Raw genomic sequence first — 15,587 nt, forward strand, 5'->3', positions numbered from 1 at the left:
AGCCTCTAAATGACAATATATTATATCACACCTGGCTCCTAAAATTACTGTGCCTCCAAAGCACACTATCAAGTTATAGAGAAAGCTTGTGTTTTAACGTACTGGTGTTATCCCTTTCTGCACAACTTCCAAAACATTATGAATTTGCAGTAATTGATTAACCTTCACAATTTTAACAATATTGTAAAGCAACACTTAAAGGTAGTGATAGGAGAGATTTTCTCAGTTATGTCAGCAATCCTAAAATAGTTACACATTTACTGGAGATATGTTAATTAACATTTTGCTGCAAGAGGTTTGTGAAGGTAACACCCTTTGGGCAAAATTTCCAAACAAACAATGTTTGCATATGTTTCGGGAGACTTACTCCCCACAAAGCTCTATTGAAAGAGATAGTTTTGATATTTTCATACTGCAAACCCACTTTTAGACGACATTTAACTGCTATTTTTTAAATAAAAATATTGCTGTGGGAACTGGCTGATGGTGGACCCAGAGCACTGCGGATTCCTGCGCTTCAACTGTGTCCATTGGAAACTTTTACTTCCTGTATCCAGGGGACACCTCACCTCTGAGCCAGAAACTCAGTTCAAGTACTTCTTTAGCACTTAGCCCTCGAGGTGGTGAAGTCCAAGGCTTAGTCTGGAAGGTGGTTTGAGTTAAATCCTCATAACTAAGGAAAGACATTACCAACACTCCGTAACGATGTACTTTATTCTAGATATAGATAAATATTACACCTGAAGGAATAAGGGACATGAAGAAATAAGCAATAATCTGAAACAGATTTTACACCATAAAAAGCTCTTTTCTTATTGGCTTTGGCAAAGTGTTTGCACTGTCAATAAACTCTAGTCTACAACTTTGATCAAACAAGGACGAGATATAAGACCATGAAGGATTATTCTCTTAGACTTCAATCATTTTTTAAATATGCTGGTTCCTCTGGGTTTTATCATCTAAAAATTGGTGAATGCAAAAATCTGGGCCTTCAAATTCAATCTACCCACCTTAGAGACTGGAAGGATTGTGGGTTAGAAGAGTTAGGGCAGTTTTCAATCCAGAACAGAGTAAATACTTGGCAAGAGGTACGGACTAGGAGTAGGGATCGGAGAAAGGCATATTTTTTTAATACTTACAGATCATTCATTTTTTAAATAGTCATAATTTCACATTTAGTGGCGCCTCGTCGGAGCTGGCGACTGCCCTTTTTGGTGCAAATTTCAGAGTCGTGGCGAACTAGTATCGTCTATTGAATAATCATGGGAAACCCTTCCTGGTAGAAATACACCAAGAAAGGATCACTCGGGAAACTCAATGCACCTTCTCTAGTTATGAGTGGCAAGTTATTTGCCAGTTAGTGAGCAAGGCCTTGAGAGCAGCTAATTTCAAAAGGATGGCTTTTCTGTCCAGGTGGCTGGCTTACTTTACACCCAAACCCTAAGTAAAAAATAACCTGAAATTGAAAATAGATGCTTTCGTTGCCAGGCAGAAGGTGAAGGGGCCTGGCACCATATTTTCTTAACATGTCCTAGATTAGGGCTTTTTTGGGGTAAGATTTGTGTGGCCTTAAATCAGGCAATTAAGAAGAAGGTGCAGTTAGAGGCCGAGGTCGCCATTTTTGGGATCAGTAAATGTAGGGCTACTTTGTTCAAATGAGAGGAGGCTTTTTTATTTATCTCCTCCCTCGTTGCCCGTTCACTTATTCTTCAGAATTGGAAGTCGCTTAGAAGCACCAATTTATGAGAAGTGGTTTAATAAAATGAAACAAACCAGAATTTTTGAGGAAGCCTATGCGGGGCAGGTGGGTGCTTCTAAAAAGTTAAACTATACCTGGAAGTATCTAAGGAATTTGGAAACTGTGACAGACTCGTGGTTTTATCTTGATAAATCAAGGTTCATCTAGATTGCAAGGTGTGGGAATAGGGGGAACTACACTCTGGTCGAGGGGTAGTTTTAGTATATGAGCACTGTTGTATTTCAGCACTTTAGCACTTTAATAGTTTAGCACTTTAGTCTGTCGGTGAACATACATAGTATATGTTTTAAACCTGTAGTATTGTTATTAATTATAAGATTGCTATTACTGTGGAAAAATTGACATGTTGCTATCAGCGATGTAATTTGCTCTTTGCCTTTTGCACTTATCTCGCATTCTTAGTCTAGTGCATTTATTCTTATTCAATATGTCTTGATCAAATTATGTTCTCCTGTTGTTTATTATTATTGTTATTGATATGCTCTCGATGCCCTGCTCAATAAAAAAAATTATATAAAAAAAAAACCTTTGATCAAACAAAGAGCAAGAGAGTGGTCAGAAAATTGAAATACTCCCCACTTTCAGACGCACGCAATGTCCAAGCAAAGTGAGCCATCCTGACCCTTCATAAGAAGGCCTGTTGGAATTGTATCCCTCAGGAAAGTTTGCAGAAAGTCTTCAAAATGATGCATGTACATCTTCTTTTTAAAGGAATTTGTCCACATTTACCAGTATTGACTCCTTTCATTTTTTCCCTTTTCTCTAAATCTTTCTTTTTCCTATTATTTATGTTTCTTTCTCGTTTTCACTTCTCCTTTCATTCCTTCTTTCCATCATCCTTTCCTTCTGCCCATTCGTTTCATATCATGTTTCTTTCTATCTCTAGCTTTTTGTCCTTCTTTATATTCCTGGTTAATTGTCTCCCCTATTTTTCATCTTTGCTCCTTCTTCCCTTTCTTCTTATCATTCTCTCATTCTCCGTTGTCCCTTCCTTTCTTGCCATTCTCCTGTCCTTCCTTTGTTCCTTCTTTCCATCGTTTTTTTATTATCCTTCCAGTCATTAATATTACTTTCTCTTATTTCCTTCCATCCCCTTTCATTTATTTTTTATTTCTTCTTTCCATTATTTAATTCTACTTTCCTACTTTCCTTATTTCTCTTTTTTATTTCTTTATTCCTTCCTGCTTTTCTTCTTGCTACCCTTCGTTCCAAACTTAATTCTTTCCTTCCTCCCCCTTTCTTTTTCTCTTTCTATCCGTCCTTCCTTCTATTCTTGTTTTGTACTTTGGTTACATCCTGCTTCCTTTGAACATTCCTATGCTCTTTCCCTATTTGCAGTCCTCTTTCTTTCTGCTGTCTCACTAGTTTTGACTCCTTATTTTTTCTTTCCCATTTTAAACTTCTCTCTGTCTCTATTTTTAGCTTCTTTCCCCCACCATCCGAGAGTTGTGCCATGGTAATTCATTCTACCAGTATTTATTAGTTTCTCCTTCTGTCTTGGAATGACCTTGGAGCTGAAAATTATGAAGGGCCATAAAACTATTTTTTCTGTCCCAGGACCCCCGCGTCAGCTGGTATAGCGGATGCTTCACAATGCCTTTAATAAAGTTTTACCATCAACCATCTTCCTCCTGAAGAAAAGATGTTCCATTACTCAAGGCCTTTCTTCAGACTTCTAACACTGGGTCTTATCTGGGTAATGTTGACTTTTCTCGGGGGTGCTATGGTGAAAGAAGCAGCTCACCCAGTCATAGACAGCTCCCTTGATTTGCTCAATGTTTCTCTGAGTTCCTCTGGGCTTTTAGGTTCAGCCCGTGGCCTGCTCCATGTTGGACCATACCCACACACTTGTTCGTCAGGTACACAGTGTGGTTGTGGGCGAGTATGAGCCCCCTGGGTGTTGCGTTGAAACCCATCACAAGCGCGAGCCCTCTCCTCCTGGCCAAGCTCCACCCACCCGATACTTCTTATCTTCCTCAAGCCCTGTGTCACCCACCCAAGCAAGGTGAGGTGCCCACCTCAGCACACAGAAAGTAGCTCACGTGGGAGGATCTCAACATGGGGCCACCCTCAAGAGGGGACTATAGTTGTACCCTGGTGACAGCAAACAGTAATAAAGTTAAACCCGCTCGTGATTAGGTTTTCCTTCGCTCCTCCATACTTCAAATGGTTATTTTCATGAATGGGCGGTATTCTTCAAACCATTAGATGTGAAAGAAGTATCTTAAAGCCACCAATCTTTAAATGGCCACATTTGAGAAAACCCATTGTGGCTAATATGTTCAACTCAAAAAATGCACGAGCTGAAGAAAACATTCAGTACACCCTTGTTGGCACCTGCCTCCAAGGCAGTCTCTGTGCAATTAATTGATGCTCTGAGGTCATCTGTGGTAGGACGCAGGTTCTTCTTTCTCTACATAAGGCATATGCAAACTTCAGAACCATTATTCTAATTTAAAAATATACCAGCAACATAATTTGTCATCAGCTACATTTTCCACTCAAATGTCCACAGGCAAAATAGTCCTCAAACTACACAAATTTGCACATTTTGTCAAAGCTCCATGCAGAGCTTGTAAAAAGAAATCTTTTCAACTTCATGCGCCCAATGTGAACATCCAGTGCTATGAACGTCATGCGCCCATGTGGCGATCCAGTGGAATGAATGGCCTGTGCCCATGTGGAGATCCAGTGGTATGAACTTCATGCACCCATGTAGACATCCAGTGGTATGAACATCATGCACCCATGTGGAGATCCAGCGGTATGAACGTCATGCACCCATGTGGAGATCCAGTGGTATGAACGTCATGCACCCATGTGGAGATCCAGCGGTATGAACGTCATGCACCCATGTGGAGATCCAGCGGTATGAACGTCATGCACCCATGTGGAGATCCAGCGGTATGAACGTCATGCACCCATGTGGAGATCCAGTGGTATGAACATCATGCACCCATGTGGAGATCCAGCGGTATGAACGTCATGCACCCATGTGGAGATCCAGTGGTATGAACGTCATGCACCCATGTGGAGATCCAGCGGTATGAACGTAATGCGCCCATGTGGAGATCCAGCGGTATGAACGTCATGCACCCATGTGGAGATCCAGTGGTATGAACGTCATGCACCCATGTGGAGATCCAGCGGTATGAACGTCATGCACCCATGTGGAGATCCAGTGGTATGAACGTCATGCACCCATGTGGAGATCCAGCGGTATGAACGTCATGCACCCATGTGGAGATCCAGTGGTATGAACATCATGCACCCATGTGGAGATCCAGCGGTATGAACGTCATGCACCCATGTGGAGATCCAGTGGTATGAACGTCATGCACCCATGTGGAGATCCAGCGGTATGAACGTCATGCACCCATGTGGAGATCCAGCGGTATGAACGTCATGCACCCATGTGGAGATCCAGCGGTATGAACGTCATGCACCCATGTGGAGATCCAGCGGTATGAACATCATGCACCCATGTGGAGATCCAGTGGTATGAACATCATGCACCCATGTGGAGATCCAGTGGTATGAACTTCATGCACCCATGTGGAGATCCAGCGGTATGAACGTCATGCACCCATGTGGAGATCCAGCGGTATGAACGTCATGCACCCATGTGGAGATCCAGCGGTATGAACTTCATGCACCCATGTGGAGATCCAGTGGTATGAATGTCATGCACCCATGTGGAGATCCAGTGGTATGAATGTCATGCACCCATGTGGAGATCCAGTGGTATGAACTTCATGCACCCATGTGGAGATCCAGTGGTATGAACTTCATGCACCCATGTGGAGATCCAGCGGTATGAACGTCATGCACCCATGTGGAGATCCAGCGGTATGAACGTCATGCACCCATGTGGAGATCCAGTGGTATGAACTTCATGCACCCATGTGGAGATCCAGTGGTATGAATGTCATGCACCCATGTGGAGATCCAGTGGTATGAATGGCATGCACCCATGTGGAGATCCAGTGGTATGAACTTCATGCACCCATGTGGAGATTCAGTGGTATGAATGTCATGCACCCATGTGGAGATCCAGCGGTATGAACGTCATGCACCCATGTGGAGATCCAGCGGTATGAACGTAATGCACTCATGTGGAGATCCAGTGGTATGAACATCATGCACCCATGTGGAGATCCAGCGGTATGAACGTCATGCACCCATGTGGAGATCCAGTGGTATGAATGTCATGCACCCATGTGGAGATCCAGCGGTATGAACGTCATGCACCCATGTGGAGATCCAGCGGTATGAACGTAATGCACTCATGTGGACATCCAGTGGTATGAACATCATGCACCCATGTAGACATCCAGTGGTATGAACATCGTGCACCCATGTGGAGATCCAGTGGTATGAATGTCATGCACCCATGTGGAGATCCAGCGGTATGAACGTCATGCACTCATGTGGAGATCCAGCGGTATGAACGTAATGCACTCATGTAGACATCCAGTGGTATGAACTTCATGCGCCCCATGTAAACATTTAGTGGTATGAACCTCATGCGCCCATGTGGACATCCAGTGGTATGAACGTCATGCACCCATGTGGAGATCCAGCGGTATGAACGTCATGCACTCATGTGGAGATCCAGCGGTATGAACGTAATGCACTCATGTAGACATCCAGTGGTATGAACTTCATGCGCCCCATGTAAACATTTAGTGGTATGAACCTCATGCGCCCATGTGGACATCCAGTGGTATGAACGTCATGCGCCCCATGTAGACATCCAGTGGTATGAACATCAGGCGCCCCATGTAGACATCCAGTGGTATGAACGTCAGGCGCCCCATGTAGACATCCAGTGGTATGAACGTCAGGCGCCCCATGTAGACATCCAGTGGTATGAACGTCAGGCGCCCTATGTAGACATTTAGTGGTATGAATGGCATGCGCCCCATGTGGACATCCAGAGGTATGACCGTCATGTGCCCCATGTGGACGTCCAGTGGTATCTTACTAACATTGTGCTGTACAAACCTATGCAAAAGCAGTGCTTTGCATTACTCTGAGTCCAGGTTCGAGGTGGTAGGGGGTGTTCCATGGGTGGTACATGGGCATTCTCATTGAACCAACCATTGTTTTCTACGGAAAACCCTGTCTACTAACAATAGTAGGCATGGTTTTGCACCAAAAAATAATGTTTTTTTGAAGTTGGCATTAACATGTAGAAATATCTTTATTTCTCATAACTTTCCCCACTTTGTATGTGTGCCTCAGTGTAGAGTACACATCCAAAGTGGGAAAAACCTATACTAGACAACACACACACACACACTTACACCGTGGTGCAAATTTGTGCGTGATTGGGTGGCGCTAGACAGCCTGATTGCATGTCAACTATAGGGAGAAAACGGGACAGTGCCTTAACTTAGTAGATACTGTGCTTTCCTGCTCTCTTCCTTTCATGCAAGGCACTCCATGTCAACCTGGGCCATGCAGGTAGCAGGAAGTGCTCTGCAAAACGTGACGATGTAGAACCCAGCACACTCTTGTTAGCGGTGGGGTGCGCAGATGACATCAGTCATAAAGTAAGTCGAAATCATAAGAGAACAGCATGGTTATGGAAGGAGGCGTCAGTTTGCGGTGTAACACAGAATGATGGGCCCCCTGCAGAATGTGAGGGGGGGACCCTGAAACCCCAAATAATGGGGCCTACTACAGAATGTAAGGATGGGTCCCTGAGACTCCCAATGATTGGGGGTGGGCTACTGTAGAATGTGGGATGGGCCCCAGAGACTTCCAATGTTGGGGCCCGCTGCAGAATGTGAGGCTGGCCCCTGAGATTCTCAGAGATGGGGGGACCACAGCAGAATGTGAGAACATGCCACTGAGACTCCCAATTATAGTGGGCCCTGCAGAATATAAGTAGGGGCCCTTGAGACACCCAATGATGGGGCCCCCTTGTAGAATGTGAGGTGGGTTCCTGAGACTACCAATCATGTAGGCCCACTGCAGGATGTGAGGAGGGGCCCTTGAAACTCCCAATGAGTGGGGGCCACTGTAGAATGTGAGGAGGGAGCGCTGAGATTCTCAGTGATGGGGACCCCCAGCAGAATGTGAGGTGGGCCCATGAGATTTTTCAACAAGACTAGGGGACTTGAGGGTGTTTAGAGCCAATTAAGTCCTATTAGGATTTTTTTACTTCTCTGGGCTGTGGGTCATTAAAAGATTTTTGAGAGGTCGTCTCACCCTCAACTTATCAAGGCAAGCTTCATCATTTGACAACCTCACACCGGGGTAGGAGCAATGCCACACTGGTGGACTCAACCAAGGAATGCTAATCTGTACCTGGCATTTCTTACAAATCGCTCAGGACAGTACACTAGGTCTTGCTTTTTTGGGCAAGCATGAATCTAAAATATACCTAGAAGAATACTCAAAGTATTCTTTAAACTGTGAGTACCCCTGGTATTAATAAAAAAACTTTAAAAAAGAGCCGGTCATATGGTGAATGCCACACCTGACCTAAGATCTGTGTTTTACCAACATGTTTCAACCACTGTACAAGCCTAAGATGTCTAGGATCTCCCGCAGGGTAATATACTGTAAAGCAGTGGTGTACATACAGACCATGCAAGTAGGAGAAAAGCTTAAACCCTACTGGTCCCTCTGTTAATTCAGCAATACCTGGAGGGAAAACGGGGAAGAGTGAGGGACTAGTTACCAATCAATGAAACCCACTTATCTCTGGGCACATATTGTTGTTGCCCAATGATATTTATTATTATTCAAAACATATTTTCTGCACCCTCTTATCTCCAAACATCTTGTAGTTTAGCAACATCTACATTAGGTTTTGTGGGAACCATGTAAGCAGGGCCCCTAGCAACAATAGTGTGAACACCTCAATTTTATACCAAAGCTATCTGTAGCATTTTTTTTTTTAGAAAAAGACAAAGATGTACGTGTATATATATATAACTATGTGCATTACAAGGAAAAAAGAAAATAAGGCATCTTTGTCATAAGTCTGACACTTACTTTAGTGGATGCACTTACCCCAGTCATATTAAACTACAGGCTCCGTGGCAAAGTGTGGGGGACGCCTCCTCCATAGTAACACACTAATGGTACAAAATGAGTTTTAAGAAAAGACAGAATAACACGTGTAACAAAATACCAATTCCAAAGTAGCATTTCTTTATCGTGATAGCTTGTAATATTGTGTGCATCTAGATTTAAATTTAGGGTGGGATAAGTGGCATTTAAATTTAGATACAACACAATATCACAAGCTACCACGATAAAGGGAGTGCCAGGCCCCCCCTCACATTCCGCAGTGGCCCCCATCTTTGGGAGTCTCAGGGGCTCCATCTCACATTCCGCAGTGGCCCCCATCTCTGGGAGTCTCAGGGGCCCGTGGAGATGAGCCACAGACACGAGGCTGAGACATTACTTTCTCTAGAACTAAATTTACAAAGCAGATAAAAGCTATAATGGACCCCCCATGTGTGTTACCTTGTACCACGCGTTCTTCTCATTTTATTGTCCCAAAGAAAACTTTAAAGCCCGAAAAATAAAAGCAAATAACAGTTTGGTTTCAATGAATACAATTCTAATTCTTGTATTGTTTTATATGAATTAGATAGATTGATTAGTAGAAAGGTATTTGAGGCTCCGCATTTTGACCGAACTGGTATCTCTTTTCAAGGATAACTTGGGTGTACATTTAGTTAGTTAGAAAAGCAGCTTAGGCAATTAGGGGTGTCGGGGGGAGAGGGGGGGGTGGGGGGAGGTCCCAATCAAGCTCCTTTTCCGAGCTGTGGTATTCGACGCCTTCATGAAGCATAGGCTCATGAGACGTCTTGGTGAATCCCACAGGATGAAAGGCTGAGCTGACACTCCAGGGGGAATGAGCTGCAAACTCTGCCCGGTACAGCGCCTAGAGGCCTTTCCACCTATGCAGACAGTGTCGTCACTCAGTGCCTGCCTGCTTGAGGCACGCACTACCTGCCAGACTAGGCCCCTCCCTCGCCCCCACTGCCCCGCCCCGCCCAGGCTGACAGCCCCCAGGCCCTTCAGGCGAAAACTCAGCTGTCAGTCAAAGGACAGACGTGAGATATGAGGCATCCGCGGGGGCGTAGGGGAGGGGCGGAGTGGATGTGCACGTCAGGTATGGATGGGTGTGTGTGTGTGTGGGGGGGGGGGGGGTAAGGTCGAGGAACACCACGGTGGGATCAGGTTAGAGGAGGAGGGAGAGGCGTAGACAGAAGAGCGGAGGGAGAAGCGACGATGAGAGTGAGGACAGCTGAAGTTGGTCGACGCACGTTAAAACAGCCAAAGAACCCCCTTAATGCAGAGAAGGAGAAGGGGCGCGGGAGAAGAGGGGGCGGGGTCTGACGAGCAGACAGTGGGGAGGAGGGGGTCACAGGGACGAGGAGAGGCGAAGGAAGGGGTGACGGAGGCTTGCGGAGGAAAGGACTGCTGAGCCGAGAAGAGACTGGCAGCAGGAGGGAAGGGAGGGCAGGGGCTGAGGGTAGAGGAGAGAAAAGGAGGAGGAGGGCGAGATGGAGGGCAGTAGCTGAGAGAAGAGGAGGGGGGGGGGGGGGTGAGGCGGAGGTTAGGAACTGAGGAGAGGTGAAGTCCCGGACGGGGGAGTTGGAGACCAGGTGGTGACGGGGGTGAAGGGCAGGTGAGGGTGAGGTGGAGGAAATGAGATGAGAGAGGTGAAGAACAGTTGCAGGATGGTAGAGGGAAGGGGTGAGAGGGCTGAAAGGCGGAGTACTGAGGTGAAGGCCAAGAGTTCAGAGAGGTGAATACTGTGAGAGGTGAGGTGAAGTTCAGGAGTCCAAAGTGGTGAATAGGGTGAGAGGTGAGGGGTGAGGTGAAGGTCAGGAGTCCAGAGAGGTGAATAGTGTGAGAGGTGAGGGGTGAGGCGAAGGTGAGGAGTCCAGAGAGGTGAATAGTGTGAGAGGTGAGGTGAAGGTCAGGAGTCTAGAGAGGTGAATACTGTGAGAGGTGAGGTGAAGGTCAGGAGTCCAGAGAGGTGAATAGTATGAAAGGTGAGGGGTGAGTCGAAGGTCAGGAGTCCAGAGAGGTGAATAGTGTGAGGGGTGAGGTGAAGATCAGGAGTCCAGAGAGGTGAATACTGTGAGAGGTGAGGTGAAGGTCAGGAGTCCAGAGAGGTGAATAGTGTGAGAGGTGAGGGGTGAGGCGAAGGTGAGGAGTCCAGAGAGGTGAATAGTGTGAGAGGTGAGGTGAAGGTCAGGAGTCTAGAGAGGTGAATACTGTGAGAGGTGAGGTGAAGGTCAGGAGTCCAGAGAGGTGAATAGTATGAAAGGTGAGGGGTGAGTCGAAGGTCAGGAGTCTAGAGAGCTGAATAGTGTGAGAGGTGAGGTGAGGGGGTGAGGTGAAGGTCAGGAGTCCAGAGGGGTGAATACTGTGAGAGGTGAGGGGTGAGGTGAAGGTCAGGAGTCCAGAGAGGTGAACAGTATGAAAGGTGAGGTGTGAGGCGAAGGTCAGGAGTCTAGAGAGGTGAATAGTGTGAGAGGCGAGGGGTGAGGTGAAGGTCAGGAGTCTAGAGAGGTGAATAGTGTGAGAGGTGAGGGGTGAGGTGAAGGTCAGGAGTCTAGAGAGGTGAATACTGTGAGAGGTGAGGTGAAGGTCAGGAGTCCAGAGAGGTGAATAGTATGAAAGGTGAGGGGTGAGTCGAAGGTCAGGAGTCTAGAGAGCTGAATAGTGTGAGAGGTGAGGTGAGGGGGTGAGGTGAAGGTCAGGAGTCCAGAGGGGTGAATACTGTGAGAGGTGAGGGGTGAGGTGAAGGTCAGGAGTCCAGAGAGGTGAACAGTATGAAAGGTGAGGTGTGAGGCGAAGGTCAGGAGTCTAGAGAGGTGAATAGTGTAAGAGGTGAGGGGGTGAGGTGAAGGTCAGGAGTCCAGAGAGGTGAATAGTATGAAAGGTGAGGTGTGAGGCGAAGGTCAGGAGTCTAGAGAGGTGAATAGTGTGAGGGGTGAGGTGAAGGTCAGGAGTCTAGAGAGGTGAATAGGGGGAGAGGTGAGGGGTGAGGCGAAGGTGAGGAGTCCAGAGAGGTGAATAGTGTGAGAGGTGAGGTGAGGGGGTGAGGTGAAGGTCAGGAGTCCAGAGAGGTGAATACTGTGAGAGGTGAGGGGTGAGGTGAAGGTCAGGAGTCCAGAGAGGTTAATAGTGTGAAAGGTGAGGTGTGAGGTATCAGGCGAAGGTCAGGAGTCCAGAGTGGTGAATAGGATGAGAGGTGAGGTAAGGAGGGGGTGAGGTGAATGTCAAGAGTTCAGAGAGGTGAATAGTATGAGATGTGGGGTGTAAGGTGAAAGTCAGGAGTCCAGTGAGGTGAATAGGGTGAGATGTGAGGTGAAGGTCAGGAGTCCAGAGAGTTGAAAGGTGAGAGGTGAGATGAGGGGGTGAGATGAAGGTCAGAAGTCCAGAGAGAGAGGTGAATAGTGAGAGGTGAGGTGAGGGGGTGAGGTGAAGGTCAGGAGTTCAGAGCAGTGACTAGTCTGAGAGGTGAGGTGAGGTGAAGGTTAGGAGTCCAGAGAGGTGAATAGTGTGAGGGGTGAGGTGAAGGTCAGGAGTCCAGAGAGGTGAATATTGTGAGAGGTGAGGTGAAGGGCAGGAGTCCAGACATGTGAATAGTATGAGAGGTGAGGAGAGGGGGTGAGGGGAAGGTGAGGAATACAGAGAGGTGAATAGTGTGAGAGGTGAGGTGAAGATCAGGAGTCCAGAGAGGTGAATAGTGTGAGAGGTGAGGTGAAGGTCAGGAGTCCAGACATGTGAATAGTGTGAGACGTGAGGTGAGGTGAGATGAGGGGGTGAGGTGAAGGTCAGGAATCCAGAGAGGTGAATAGTGTGAGAGGATACGGTTAGGGGATGAGGTGAAGGTCAGGAATCCAGAGAGGTGAATAGTGTGAGAGGTTAGGTGAGGGGGTGAGGTAAAGGTCAGGAGTCCAGAGAGATGAATAGTGTGAGAGATGAGGGGGTGAGGTGAAGGTCAGGAATCCAGAGAGGTAAATAGTGTGAGAGGATACGGTTAGGGGATGAGGTGACGGTCAGGAATCTAGAGAGGTGAATAGTGTGAGAGGTGAGGTGAGGGGTGAGGTGACGGTCAGGAGTCCAGAGAGGTGAATAGTGTGAGAGGTGAGGTGAGGGGGTGAGGTGAAGGCCAGGAGTCCAGAGAGATGAATAGTGTGAGAGATGAGGTGAAGGGCAAATAATGGGATAAGAGAGGTAAACAGGAGGGGTCAGGTGGCGGGCAGGAGAAGGGAGGGGATGAGTGAAGGAGTGCATGGGGCCGTCACTCATAAAGTACAAAGTCATAAAAAGAGTCCCCTTTGGGTAAATTCACACTCAACACATCACTTTGCCACATACAGCCTTTATACACCAGTAAAATGAAAATGAACAAAGAGGAAATGTAATCAGACAAATAAAAACATAGGTATAAATCATACAAATGTATTCAGATAATCGTAGGAGCAAAGATAAAGCACAGTATATTTCATAAAAATCTAGCACTCCCTATATAGCATATGTAAAAATATTAAAAACAACAACAATAAAAAATAGACCAGAGGTCTAGTTACATTATACACCGAGAAAAATTATTCAAAAAAGACATACTTGTTATACACAATTGGGAACACAAGAAGGAAAACTAATTCCCATTTGTAGAGAAACACTACACAAATCAAGCACAGATCAATTGTAACCACTGTAATTGTAATTCCAGGTATTTCATCCAGTACAATTGTCCCCTCAGATTTTACGTAGTGTTCTAAGAGCATCGACGCGTTTCGGTAGGCTCTAATATACGGCCATCACCTTCTTCAGGAAAACAACATAAATTCTCAATAATAACATTAAAATCTGAATGTCCAGGACCCAAAAAGCCTAGATAGAGAGTACTAGATTTTTATGAAATATACTGTATATTGTGCTTTATCTTTGCTCCTACGATTATCTGAATACATTTGTGTGTTTTCTACCTATGTTTTTATTTGTCTGATTACATTTCCTCTTTGTTCACTTTCATTTTACTGGTGTATAAAGGCTGTATGTGGCAAAGTGGTGTGTTGAGCGTGAATTTACCCAAAGGGGACTCTTTTTATGACTTTGGTCTTTGCTGGTACCCTTCCCCTTTGGTTGTCGGGTCCCTCTCTCTTTCTTTGAGACTCATAAAGTACATACAAGGGAGAACATGCTTCTGGAAGGGTGACAGAGGTGTCAGAGAGTACAGACGGAATAACATGATGTCCCCCCTGCCCCAGCAGAATGTGAGGATGGGCCGAGGGGACTCCAGTGATGGGGGACACTGAAGAATGAGAGGATGGGCCCCCGGGACACCTAATGAGGGGGGACACTGCAGAATGTGAGGAGGGGCCCCAGAGACAATGATCCTGCGCCCCTGCAGAATCTGATGAGGGGCCCTGGCACTCCCTTAGCGCACACATATTCATAGTTCTTTGGCCTTCAGTTGAATGGAGGATCCCGGATTAAGGGGATACCACCCCACACCCTGTCTGATCAATTGGGACTTCCTGAACCTACTGAGCAGGTGTGTGTACAAACCCCGAGGGAAGTAAAGGGGTGCTGAAGAGGTCGGCTTGAACTCAGTGGGAGGAGGTTCCCCGGGGATGAGTGTGTTTATTCAACATGCGGAAACTTTCCACCTCAGACCATCAAATCTTATCACAGTATTGAGTGGCATTTATTGGAAGGGAAGGTTTTAAAGCGTGCAATGATAAACATGCAGGCGCTCCGTCCTCTGATTGCAATGCCACCTGTAAACTAAGAGGAAAGTCACGCGTCCTATGATTGGTTCGCATTATTCATGGAGCAACAGTATCATTTTTTCAATCAATCACTAGAGGCTTTTGTGCAACGTGTCTCCCGAACCTGCTTATTTTATGGTGCTTTAGGAAAAAACTAATTTAAATAAAGTATTTGGTGTAGAGCACGCAATTTGGTTAAGTAGGGAAGCCGGAAGTGATCCCAGGTTTGCTGGTTCGCATTGTGCAATTCAGCCACTCAATGGCTATATCTTTGTCTTTCTTCACCCTAAAAGTCACTGCTATATCTTCAATTCTTTGTGCATGAGGTTAGAGCACGGTGGCAGGTAGAAGCTATATTAAAGCTCGGCTCGTTTTGGGCTCTAGGTTCCAACAGGCCTTGAAGTTGAGCCAGAGCCAGGCATCTGGCTCAAGCCTGGCTTGAGCATTCGGTAGCTCCCCACCTCTATTGTACATTAAGAGTGGCCAGACTCCCCAGTCTTGCCAGGGCCGCACACTTTTTCAGCATCTGTCCTGGTAAATGTAGCAAATCAGTGCTTAATTTGTAAAAAAAAAAATATAAGTACTGGGGTCATCGTCAGGAGGCCACAGCAGTTTGCACCACACATAGCACCTTCCAGCGCTGCCAATGATAGTGCTTACTCAACTACTAACCATCACACTTCTACAAGTGTAACAATTCAGAATGTTTTAGCTACCCAAAGCTTTAAGAATGTCTTGGGTGGCAGCTATTAGTTGTTCTTAATGTATATTGAATTAACAAACAACTCTCTTTACGCTCATCTTTAAATTCTCATCTTTAATGACATGTGGCAGCTGTCATAACTACAGGTGCAGGAAATTAAGTGTTGGTGCTGAGCACTGGAAACCAACAGCTCAAATTAGGCATTTTTCAGCACAGATCCATGTTTTCAGAGATGTTGGGCTAAACACGGAAGGCGGCACATTTTCATCTGTTCAATTGCAGGATTAGTTTGCAGCCCTTATAAGAAATCAATGCAATTAACACAAGACACTGATTGAAATATTGTAGTTCT

The 15,587-nt window shown here is 46.0% G+C and overlaps 1 long non-coding RNA gene across 9 annotated transcripts in view; it reads left to right on the top strand.

Annotated features, from left to right (window-relative positions):
• LOC144822101 (uncharacterized) overlaps positions 1 to 15,587 on the top strand; it is a 1,825,698-nt gene that overhangs the window by 838,347 nt on the left and 971,764 nt on the right. The window lies entirely within an intron of this gene.

Source organism: Lissotriton helveticus, chromosome 3_1 (assembly GCF_964261635.1).
Source record: "Lissotriton helveticus chromosome 3_1, aLisHel1.1, whole genome shotgun sequence".
NCBI classification, from domain to species: domain Eukaryota; kingdom Metazoa; phylum Chordata; class Amphibia; order Caudata; family Salamandridae; genus Lissotriton; species Lissotriton helveticus.